Below are 10723 nucleotides of genomic sequence, written 5' to 3'. Positions count from 1 at the left end.
GGGGGGGTGTCGCGGGGTGGGGAGGGGAGGACCAGCTACCTGTGGGTGGGAGAGGTGAGCGATGCCGGCGGGGTCAGGGCTGCGGCAGCCGCGGGTTTGGGGGGGCCGGGGGGGGGGGGGGGGGGGGGCCTGGGGAGGGACACACGGCGCGGGGGGGGGGGGGGGGGGGGGGGGGGGGGGGGGGGGGTATCTCCACTCCCCCACCCCAAGGGTTGCAGGGTGGGGATTTGGGGGGTTTAGTGGATCATGGACCCCCCCAAATCTGGCTGGGGGTGTTGCAGCAGGGCCATATGCGTGCATGGGAATGAGATGTACCCCTTGGTGCAACCACATTCCCTCAGGGGCCAAACGGGGGGAGGGGGGGCTTGCTCCTCTGTGCCCCCCACTAAGAACCCCACGAGACCCTCAGGGTGAGCTGGGGGGGTGATGGAAGAGGGCTGGGTGCTGGAGTCCCTCTTCCCACCATCCTCAGGCAGAGTGACAGGGTTGGGGGGAAAGGGGACCCCTCGGGGGGGGGCAATCCCAAGGTGTGCCCCCGCCCTGGTGGGCACCAAATGTCCCCTGACTGTGACATTGCTCAGTGGGGAAACTGAGGCACGTGAGAAGCTGGGGGGTCCAACCATTCCTGCTCCTGTGCTCACATCCCACAGGTGCTGAACCCCCCCCACTGGATCCCACACAGCCCCTCCTGGAGGGTCCTTTGGGGGTCCATGACTGCTCATTCCCACCTTGCCTCCCACACAATGCTTCCCACAAGGATCAAATTTCCTCTTTCCTGCCCCATTTTTTCTCTCTTTCATTTCAGGTCACAACAAGCAGCACCAAAAGAGGATGAAATCCTTCCCCCTCAGGAGGTAAATCCCACTGGGAAGCATCACCTGGCATGGCCAGGCTGCTTGGACCACAGCTGGATTTTACTTATTTTATTATTTTTTATCTTTCTTTCAACCCTCAGTTGTGTCTCTCAAGCAGCAAGAGCAGCTCCAGAGCCTGAAAAACCTCGTGATGGGGCTGATTGCTGGGGGTTGATCAGCACAGCCCAGTGACTGGGGGGAAAGGAGAAAAGACCTCCAGATTTGAGGGAGAAATGGTTGTTTTGCTATTTCTTTATTTCTCTGACATGGATTTATTGAAGGTTTCTGGGAGCTGCTTGTGAGGGCACCCAGGGCAAGCCCTGCACGGCCAGGCAGTGCCAGGGGATGTGGGATGAGCCAGGTCCTGGTGCCTGGCTGTACCTCGGGATGGAAATGATGATTTTAATTAAGCAGCTCTGCTGGGAGGAGGGTTCTGGCCTTTCAGGATGCTGGATCTCAAAGCCCAGGGATGCTACAGGATCATGGGATGAGGGGATGCTTCACATCAGGGGGGTCCAGGGCTGGACCACTGCAGAGCCGGAGCGTTGCCCACTCGATCCATGGGGAACGCGGATGCTCAGAGCGCTGTGCCAGGACCCGGCATGCACCTGGCAAAGACAGCTCTGCCGCCATTTCCACTCTTCTCCATCCCCTTGGAAACACGGCAGGAATTTGCCCTCCTGCCCTTTCCTCCGGCCCATCACCTGGGGATGGAGCCAGGGGAATTCCCTGCTCCCGGGACGATGTGCCGGGGGCGGAGGATGGTGTGAGTGGATGCACACGTGTTGCACACCCCTGTGCACCGCCACCCCCGCACGGGAAGCACACGGGATGCCCGTGCCAGTGCCAAACTCACCCCGGTACCCGCACCCGGAGCGGGGAGAGGCCCGTGTCGCCCAGCCCGGCCGGGGCAGCAGCAGGACCTGCCCTCAGCCCGCAGCGCCGGGGCCAGCGGAGCCACCGGGAGCTGCCGCGAGGTTTGGACACCCCCTTCTCCTTCAAATTAATGGCTGTGCCGCGAAGAAAATTGAAGCCATTATTCTTCGCTCGCATCCTTTATACCCACCAACTTCAACCACTTGACATGCTAATCACAAGCTAACGAGGGAGGGAGGCGATTTCCCACGTCAGACCTGCAATCCGGCGCATCTGGCAGCCGGGGTGGGGAGCACCTCCGTGTGGGGGGCACTGGCACCCCAACAGCAGCACCTCGTCCCCAGCACCAGTCCTTCCCAGCAGCAGCACCCCAAAAAACAGCCCCTTTAGCCCACTTGAAGCCCCCCGTGGCTGGTGTCACCCCAGGCTGTCCTTGTCCCCCATTCCCAGACAGGGAAATGGTGTGGGGAGCATCTCGGTGCTGGCACCCAATACCATCACCCCTGCTGCTGTATGGTCCCTTCCCACCAGCAGCACCCCAACAAACAGCCCCTTCAGCCCAGTTGAAGCCCCCCGTGGCTGGTGTCACCACAGTTGTGATTGTCCCCCACTCTGGAGCAGGCAGGGTGGGGAGCAAATTGGTGTCAGAGGCCAGTGACACCCCAATACTGTCATCCCTGCTGCCACACTGGCCCTTCCCTCATGTTGCACCAGCCCTTCCCACTGGCAGGGCCCTGAAAACAACCCCTTCAGCCCAGCTGAAGGCCCCCCATGGCTGGTGTCACCCCAGCTGTCCTTGTCCCCCACTCTGCCATGCCAGGGAGCATCTTGGTGTCGGGGGCACTGACACCCCAATACTGCACTGCTGCTGCCACACCGGCCCTTCCCACCAGCAAGCACCCCAACAAACAGCCCCTTTAAACATTGTTGAACCCCCCTGTGGCTGATGTCACCCCAGACTGTCCTTGTCCTCCACTCTGAGACAGACAACATGGGTAGCAGCCACCAACACCCCAGTACCATCACCCCCGATGCCACACTGGCCCTTCCCTCCAGCAAACAGCCCCTTTTAGCCCCACTGAAGCCCCCCAATGGCTGGCATGACCCCAGATTGTCCTTGTCCCCCACCCCAGGACAGCCGGGGTGGGGGCACAGGGCAATGCCAACACCCCCCAGGGCCACCCCTCCACGGGCAGCCCGTGCTGTGCCACGTCCCCACCGCAGGATCAGCCTCAGCGCCGGCAGCGGGGGCGGTTGGAGCCCAGCTGGAGCACCAGACCACCCCTGCTTTTCCCAGAGGAACAGCCAGGCCCTTGGAAGATATTTCCACACACTCCCCCCCCCATTTATGTGTCGGTTCCCCCCCCCCCCCATCCTCCTTCCGCTCCACCATGTGCTCCAGGGTCCAGCTGAGCCCTGACGCACTCATTGCACCCCCCCTGCCCATCCAGGGCTGGATCCATCCCAGCCGCCAGCCGGGCAGAAAGCTCTGGAGTCCATTAACATTCCCCGGAGCGATCTAATCCCCCTCTCTGCCCTGGCTCTGGCTTTCACTTGGTTTTAATCAAGCCCAGCCTGGCGCCTCTTAAATAAGGGGGGCGGATGGCACCCAGCTCCCCGCGTGGCACATGGGTGCTGCTGGCCCTGGGGTGGGTGCCAGGGAGGAGGGGGCAGCCGAGGGCAGGGTGTTCACAGGGGTCTCCACTCTCCGGTAATTTTAAAAGGCGTTTTGGAGCTGGAGGAGCTGAGCTCAGCAGAGCTGGGGCCAGCAAAGCCAGGGAATAAAAGCACAGGCGGCTGCAGGGTTGTTATTAATATTTGCTGGATGGTGATGGGAAGGGGGGCTCGGCACCGGGGGGAAAAGGCAGGCTGGGATCCCTGGGAAGGGAGGGGGGATTCGGCAGCTGGGTGCCTGGGTTCCTTCCTGGCACCCCAGTGATGGGTGGGAGGTGCAGGATCAGTGCCAGAACTCCTGGGGCACCGGTGGGGTGGGAGGTGATGCTTCCCACACTGACACCCCTAAAGCAAAGCACTGGGGCTCAGCTGGGGCATCCTGGGGGGAGGCAGTACCCTCCCTCCCCCCCGGGGTGGGGGCACACAGGACATCTCCCCTGGAGACCAGGAGGGTGCAGGGAGGACACTCAGGACAAGGAAGTGCAGGGTGGGCACCCAGGACAAGGAGGATGCAGGGTGGGCACCCAGGATCAGGATGGTGCAGGGTGGGCACTCAGGACCAGGATGGTGTAGGGAGGACACCCAGAGCATCTTCTCTGGGGACCAGAAGGTGCAGGGGGGACACCTGAGTGACTCAGCTTCCAGGGACTTCTCCACATCCCTGCTGCAAAGGGAGCAGGAGTTGAGAGGGCAGAGGCCCCGTGGGGGTCCTGGATGGGACCCCCCTGGGAAAGGGGATGTTGGCCCCCCCGATTGGGATGGGGAGCTCCGTGGGGTCATGGTGGCCTTGCCCAGCAGGAAGGAGCCTGGAGCGATGCCGGATTCCCCCCAGGCTGGCAGTGGGGCTGGATCTGGGAATGCTGGGAGGGGGAGCCACGAGGCAGCACATGGAATTTTGGGGGGCAACGTGTGATCCGAAGCGTTTGTTTTTTTCCGGGGGCCCCGGGTGCGAGTTATCAGCGGCGGCAGAAGCGCGGTGCTTCCCGGCCGGGAGTGCGCGCCGGCTCCTCGGGGAGGGATTAAGGGGATTATATTATTATTTGTTATCACTGAGGGGGGGAGAAAAAAAAGAAGAAACCTCCATTGCTGGGAACTCTGCCTAATCGGAGCACAGATTAGCTTCCTGCCTCCGCCCGGCCGGGGTGGGGGCCCAGGGGGGCTCCTCGGTGTCTGTCCCGCTGGGATTGGGAGCACAGCGGGGTCACACGGGGCCGTGGGGTCCCCAAGGAGCTGCCTTGCCCTCGAGCCACATGTGGGACCAGTTTTTGGATGTGCCAGTTCCTGCCCAAAGCAGCTGGCAGAGGGAGTGGCAGATCCTTTTCCAGTCTCCCTCGGGATTGGGGGGATCATCGCCCTCATCCAGGCACAGTGTCACCCCGTCCTGGGAGATGTCCCCTTGGTTCAGTGCAGGGAGAGGCAGGAGGGATGCTCTGCCCCAGGGATGGTGAGAGCCACCTCAAAGGCTCCTGGTGAGGGACAGCTCATGGCCACGGTTCTCCATCTCCTCCAGCCATGCTGGGGGGATCTTGGAAGGTTTGAGGGGATCTTAGGAGGTTTGGGGGGATCTTGGGAGCTTTGGGGGGATCTTGGGAGGTTTGGAGGGGGATGGAGCTCAGCTGGAGGCAGCACAGGCAGGAGGTTTGTGCCTCCCTCAGCACTGGGATGAAAGTGATGCCCCCAGTGATACCCCAGCATCCTCAGAGGATGGGGACAAGCTCAGCCCTGCCTGGCTCAGACTCAGGGGGAGTGATGGGGAAAGGGGTGGCTCCATGGGGTGACGTGCCATGGGGTGACATGTCATGTGGATGCAGGGGATGGAGGCTGGGCTGGGGTGTCACAGGGCACGCAGGCACGTGAGGACACAAGTGACACCCATCCAATCAGCCCCATTTCGGGCTGGCAGAGGGGCAGGAGGATGAGGGCGGTCCAGCTGACCCACATACCCATGAACAGCAAATTTTGGGGTTCCCCTCTGACAGTGGAGTCATGAACCCCATCCTATCCCTGCTTGTCCTGTGCTGCTCCCTGACTATCCTGAGCATCCCCTGCCCAGGGCTCTCTGGTGGGCTGGGGACGGAGATGCCTTGGAATACCTGGCACAGAGGTGCCACCCCTGCCCTTCTCCATGGATCCAGGGTGTCACACCACGTGTGGCAGATGTGTGGGACCACCCTGAGTGCTCCAGGAGCCAGTGCAGCCATCTCAGTACATCCAGTTGGCTTCCCCCCCCTCTTTTAAGCCCACATCTCCATCTGCAGGGCCAGGAGCCCCCCAAGACCAGCCTTGCACAGGCACATCTTGAATTTTCCTTGCCAGAACCCCCAGCTCCCAGCAAGCAGAGCCCGAGCCAGGTTCAAATGTGGGGTACAGGCACTGGGGCAGCCCCTCTCCCATTTTCCCTTGCCTGAAGCCACCACCCCACCTCAGAGAGCCTGTCATTAGAGCCCCTTCCACACCCCCATCCGCTGATGGACCCACGATTTCCTTTAGTCTTTTATTTACACTTTATTGCTCTTGTTTTTGCACCGGCAAAGCGCTGCTGGAGAGCACAGAAATCCTTCAGATCTCGGCTGGCAGCAGAGCTCTGCCTAATCATAGTCATTATCTGGAAGCAGGTAATGGGCATCTTTCCCATGTTAATTTGAAAACAGAATCAGCGAGAGCAGGACACCGGGGACGGAGCGTGTTCCCGGCACCCACTGCTCCCTCTGGATGGTTTTTGGGTGGCTCCTGCAGATGCTGGGAGGGGGTGGGTTTGGGATGGGGGAACACACCAACCCCAGGCACAACCACGTGCCAAGCCTCGTGGCTCAATAAATCAGCCAGGAAAAGGGCTGCTGGCCGGAATCCCACACGGATGGAGCCTGTCCTTGCTGCCACAGCAATAAAATCCCCCGGCCTTGTTTTTTTGGCGCCGAGGAGGATGATGGTGGCTCTCCCTCCTCCTCGCGCCGCCGTCAGAACTTGCCCCCGTGGCTGGGTCCTTCGCTAACAAGGACTCGTCCCTTTTATCCCCAGCGGCAGGAGGGGATGGGGATGGAGGTGAGAGGCGAGGATTTCTCCCGGGGCCGGGAGGGGAAGGCTGGGTGGCGTTGGAGTTTCGTTTGCTGAGATACCATTAACGAGTGAGCAAAGGTTGCGGAGTCTCCATGGAGACAAGACAGCAAGAGAAGGGAGCGGGTGTGCGCTGGGTGAGAGCTGATTAGTAAATGTCAGCGGCGCAGCCACTGCCCGCGCCACGCTGGCGCGGGGACCCGGCGGGCAGCGGGTGCCCCCGGGGCACCCCCCATGCCCCGGGCACCTCCTGTGCATCCCAGACACCCTGGGTGTCCCGGCCATCCCGTGTACCCCCGGTATTCCATGTATCCTGCCCGTCCTGTGTGCCCTGTCGCATGCCCTGGGTGTCCCATGTACCCCATCCATCCCATGTACCCCATTTATCCTGTGTGCCCCCTTGCATCCCGGGTGTCCTGTGCATCCCCTGTGTCGTGGGTACCCCAGGTACTCCGTGTGTCCTTGCATCCCAGTCACCCTGGGCACCCCATCCATCCTGTCTGCACCACTTCATCCTGGGCATCCCAGGTACCCTGGGCACTCCATGTGTCTTGTGTATCCCAGGCACTCTGGGCACCCCATTCCTCCCCTGTGCCCCATTCCATCCCAGGTATCCCATGCATCCCATGTGCCTTGTGCATCCCAGGCACCCCATCCATCCTGTTGGCCCTGTTCCATCCCAGGTATCCCACGTGCCCTGTGCATCCCAGATAACCTGGCCACTCTGTTCATCCCGTGTCCCTCATTGTATTCCAGGTATCCCATGAATCCCAGAAACCCTGGTCATCCCATGTGTCCTGTGCATCACAGGTACCACACACATCCCACACATCCCTGGGCACTCCATGTGCACTGTGAATCCCAGGTACCCTGGGCATTCCATCCATCCCTGTGGCCCCGTTGCATCCCAGGTACTCCATGCACTCCTGGCCACCACGAGTGTCCTGGGTATGGCAGGTACCCCGTGCATCCCATGCATCCCATTTACCCTCTGTACCCTGGGAACCCTGTTCATCCCACGTGCCCCACTGCATCCTTGTGCACCCTGCATCCCGGGCACCTCGGATACCCCGTGTACCCAGTGCATCCCACATGCCCCACACATCCCTGAGGCCCAGCCAGGTGCCCCACACACCCTGTGCATCCCACGCACCCAGGTCCATGGGAAGCAGGGATGGAAGAGAAGCCTGAGAGCGTGTTTCCAAAGCATCCTCACAGCTCTGGTGCTGACAGCCCTGGCTCCTTTCCCGCAGGGAGCAGGGATGCAGCTGTGCCTGCCGGGATAGGGGCAGTTGGCCAGGGAAGGGACATCCAAGGCTGCAACAAGCTGCCATCTCCTCCCTCCCCGTGGAGAATATCCCCTCTCCATCCCCGCATCACACAGAGAAAGGATGAAGCTGGACCTGCTGGATCCCACCTCGTTTTTGGCAGGATCCAAGCCCAGGCTGAGGGAAGGGGGGTTGGGGTGAGGCACCAATTTGTGCCAGGGTCTGTCTGGGGTTATCAGAGGCTTGGACACGGCTGGAGCCCACCTGGGAGGAAGGCAGGAGGCAGGAGCAGCCTGGCTGCCCTTCCCCATGCCCTGGGGAATCATTTACCTCCAGCAAAACGCAGGGAAGCACCTGGCAGGCGGGAGCATCAGGGAAAAAAGTGTCGGGGGGCACCACGGTGGGGAGGGGGGGCTGGATCCTGCAGTTTAGCAGGTTTTATTCGGCAGCTATAAACAGAGCAGGAGAGATAAAGGTTGCAGTGCAGATACAGATTAGGTGGGTCCCTTGAGGCTGTGACACCTTGAGATAGAGGCAGATCTTCTTCAAGGGAACAGGCTCGCTGGCAGCTTGGAAAACATGGAGCTGAGCGGCCTCCAGCAGCACCTCGGCCCCTGGTTTGCACCCACAGGGGAGAACTGGGGGTACTGGGGCAGTATGGGGGTGCTGGGGCAGTATCCCATGTACCCCATTCATCCCCTGTGCCCCTCTGCAACCCAGGTACCATGTGCATCAATTGTGTCCTGTGCATCCTGAGTATCCTGGGCACCCTCTCCCTCCTGTGTGCACAGTTTCATCCCGGGTATCCTGTGCATTCCAGGCGCCCCAGGCACCCCATGTGTCCTGTGAATTCCAGATACCCCATGCATCCCATGTGTCCTCTGAATCCCAGGCACCCCATGCATCCCATGTACCCCAGGTACTCCATGTGTCCCTGCATCCCAGGCACCCTCTGTGTCCCATTTCACCCTGCTTGGATGCAGCAGGATGGGGGCACCAGGAAGTGCTGAGCATCGCACCCAGCTGGTCATGCATGGAGGGAATGATGCAAAACGGGCAAGAAATGGCAGTTTCAACACGTGTGCACGTCCATCTCTCCCAGGAGGATCCAAAAGGAGGGTGGCAGTGGCAGAGAGACCCCCAGAGTGGGCACAGGCTGTGCCACAGGGCAGATAGCATGGACAGGATGGGCAGGGACCCCTGGGATGCTGGCTGTGCCATCACAGCTCTGACATGGATTTGTTTGCTTCCCAGTAGGTGATTTACTCCCTGTGGTTTGGTTTAAAGCAGGAGCACACAGCACAGGACAGACAGATGTCCATGCCCTTCATCCCGCTCCCTCTTCCGCCTCTCTGGGTAGAAAGGAACCCGATGCTCTGGGTGGATGATCAGGCAGAGAGGAAGGATTTGGTGTGCCAGGTGTGCCAGCGGAGGCGTGGAATGCTGTGTGGTGGGATTTCTGATCAAACCTCTGTTCCTGCACTTCCTGGAGGGGGGCATCCCTCTGCTGAGGGCCAGGATGAGCCACAGGATGCTCCTGCCCCATGCCTGGGAGTGTTCAAGGCCAGGTTGGACAGGGCTTGGAGCCACCTGGGCTGGTGGAAGGTGAAGGGAGGGTGGAACAAGATGAGCTTTAAGATCCCTTCCAACCCAAGCCATTCCAGGATCCTGATTCTGTGCTGCCGAGGTCACCTCAGCTCAGGGCCGGGCAGGGAACGGGGCTTTTCTGAGCCCTGGTGTGACCCCCCACCTGCTGCAATGGCCCTGTGGGATCGGGATGCAGGGCGGTAGGACCTGGCCCCATGTCCCCACCAGCCCTGGTCGTTAATCCAGGCTCCTTTAATCCCTGATTCCAGGCCGTGGGGGGAAATCCAGGCAGGAGCCAAAATCAGCCAGATGCTTCCAGTGGCCATCGCCCCTGCACGGGCACACAAGAGGGCAGGGGGGGCTGTCCCCATGGCCCCCAGCTCTGGGGACCTCCAGGGTGGGGACCCCCAAATCCTGGTTTGGGGGCTGGAGGTGGCTGGGAACCCCCACTCTCCTCCAGGGGCTGGAGATGGATGAAGGGCTGGGGACAACCCACCCTCATTTGGGGACTGGAAGTGGATGGGGGGGCTGGAGACCCCCGGGACTGGGAACCCCTCCACCCTCATCAGGGGGCTGGAGGTCAATAGGGGCTGGGGACCCCCCATGCTCATTTGGGGGCTGGAGGTGGATGGGGGGGCTGGAGACCCCCAGGGCTCGGAACCCCCCTCCCTCATTAGAGGTTGGTAGGTGGGCGAAGGGCTGCAGATCCCCCGGGTTTGCAGCCGCCAGGTTCCCCTCCCACTGCCCACCCCAGCGCTGTCCCCATTCCTTGCACCCCCTGCCACCCCCCACCTCTCCCCAAGCCCCCCACAGAACCCCCATCCCTCCACCCCTTCTCCTGCCCCCGCAGCCCTGTCCCCTAGTTCCCTCCTCACACTCCTGACCCCACGGCTCCCGCCCCATATTCCAAATCCCCAATCCCAGACCCCCCCTCTCTCCCCGTGGCCCCGCCCTGGAGTGACACCCCCGCTCCCCCAGGTGGAACTTTCCTCGCAGGGCGGGAGACCATAGAGGCGAGAGGCGACACCAACGGAGAGCCCTCTGAGGGGGGTGCGGAAGACACACACATCCCTTTCCTCCAAAGAGACCTCTAAGGATACTAAGCTCTATCCAGACACAAACAAACATTTTTAAAACGTTGCGGCTGTGCGCAGTGCCGCGATTCTCTCCTCTTCCTCTGGAAATTGTCCCCAAGCCGCTCGGGGCTCCCCCCGCCTCTCCCCCTTCATGGTCCGCCCCTCCCTGTTTACTCTCTTTGCGCGGCCACCCTGGGTGCGGTTCCTGGGCTGCGCCAATAGCGTACGCAAATGGCGTAGGGCGGCTTTGATGGACAGGCGCCCTCGGCCAATAGCGCAGCAGCGTCGCCGAGAGCTCAGCCAATGGCGCGGCGTTCCGGCGGCCCGGGGGAGG

Source organism: Corapipo altera, unplaced genomic scaffold (assembly GCF_003945725.1).
Source record: "Corapipo altera isolate COAL_440 unplaced genomic scaffold, ASM394572v1 201, whole genome shotgun sequence".
Taxonomy (NCBI): Eukaryota; Metazoa; Chordata; class Aves; order Passeriformes; family Pipridae; genus Corapipo; species Corapipo altera.
This window is presented reverse-complemented; position numbering follows the sequence as displayed.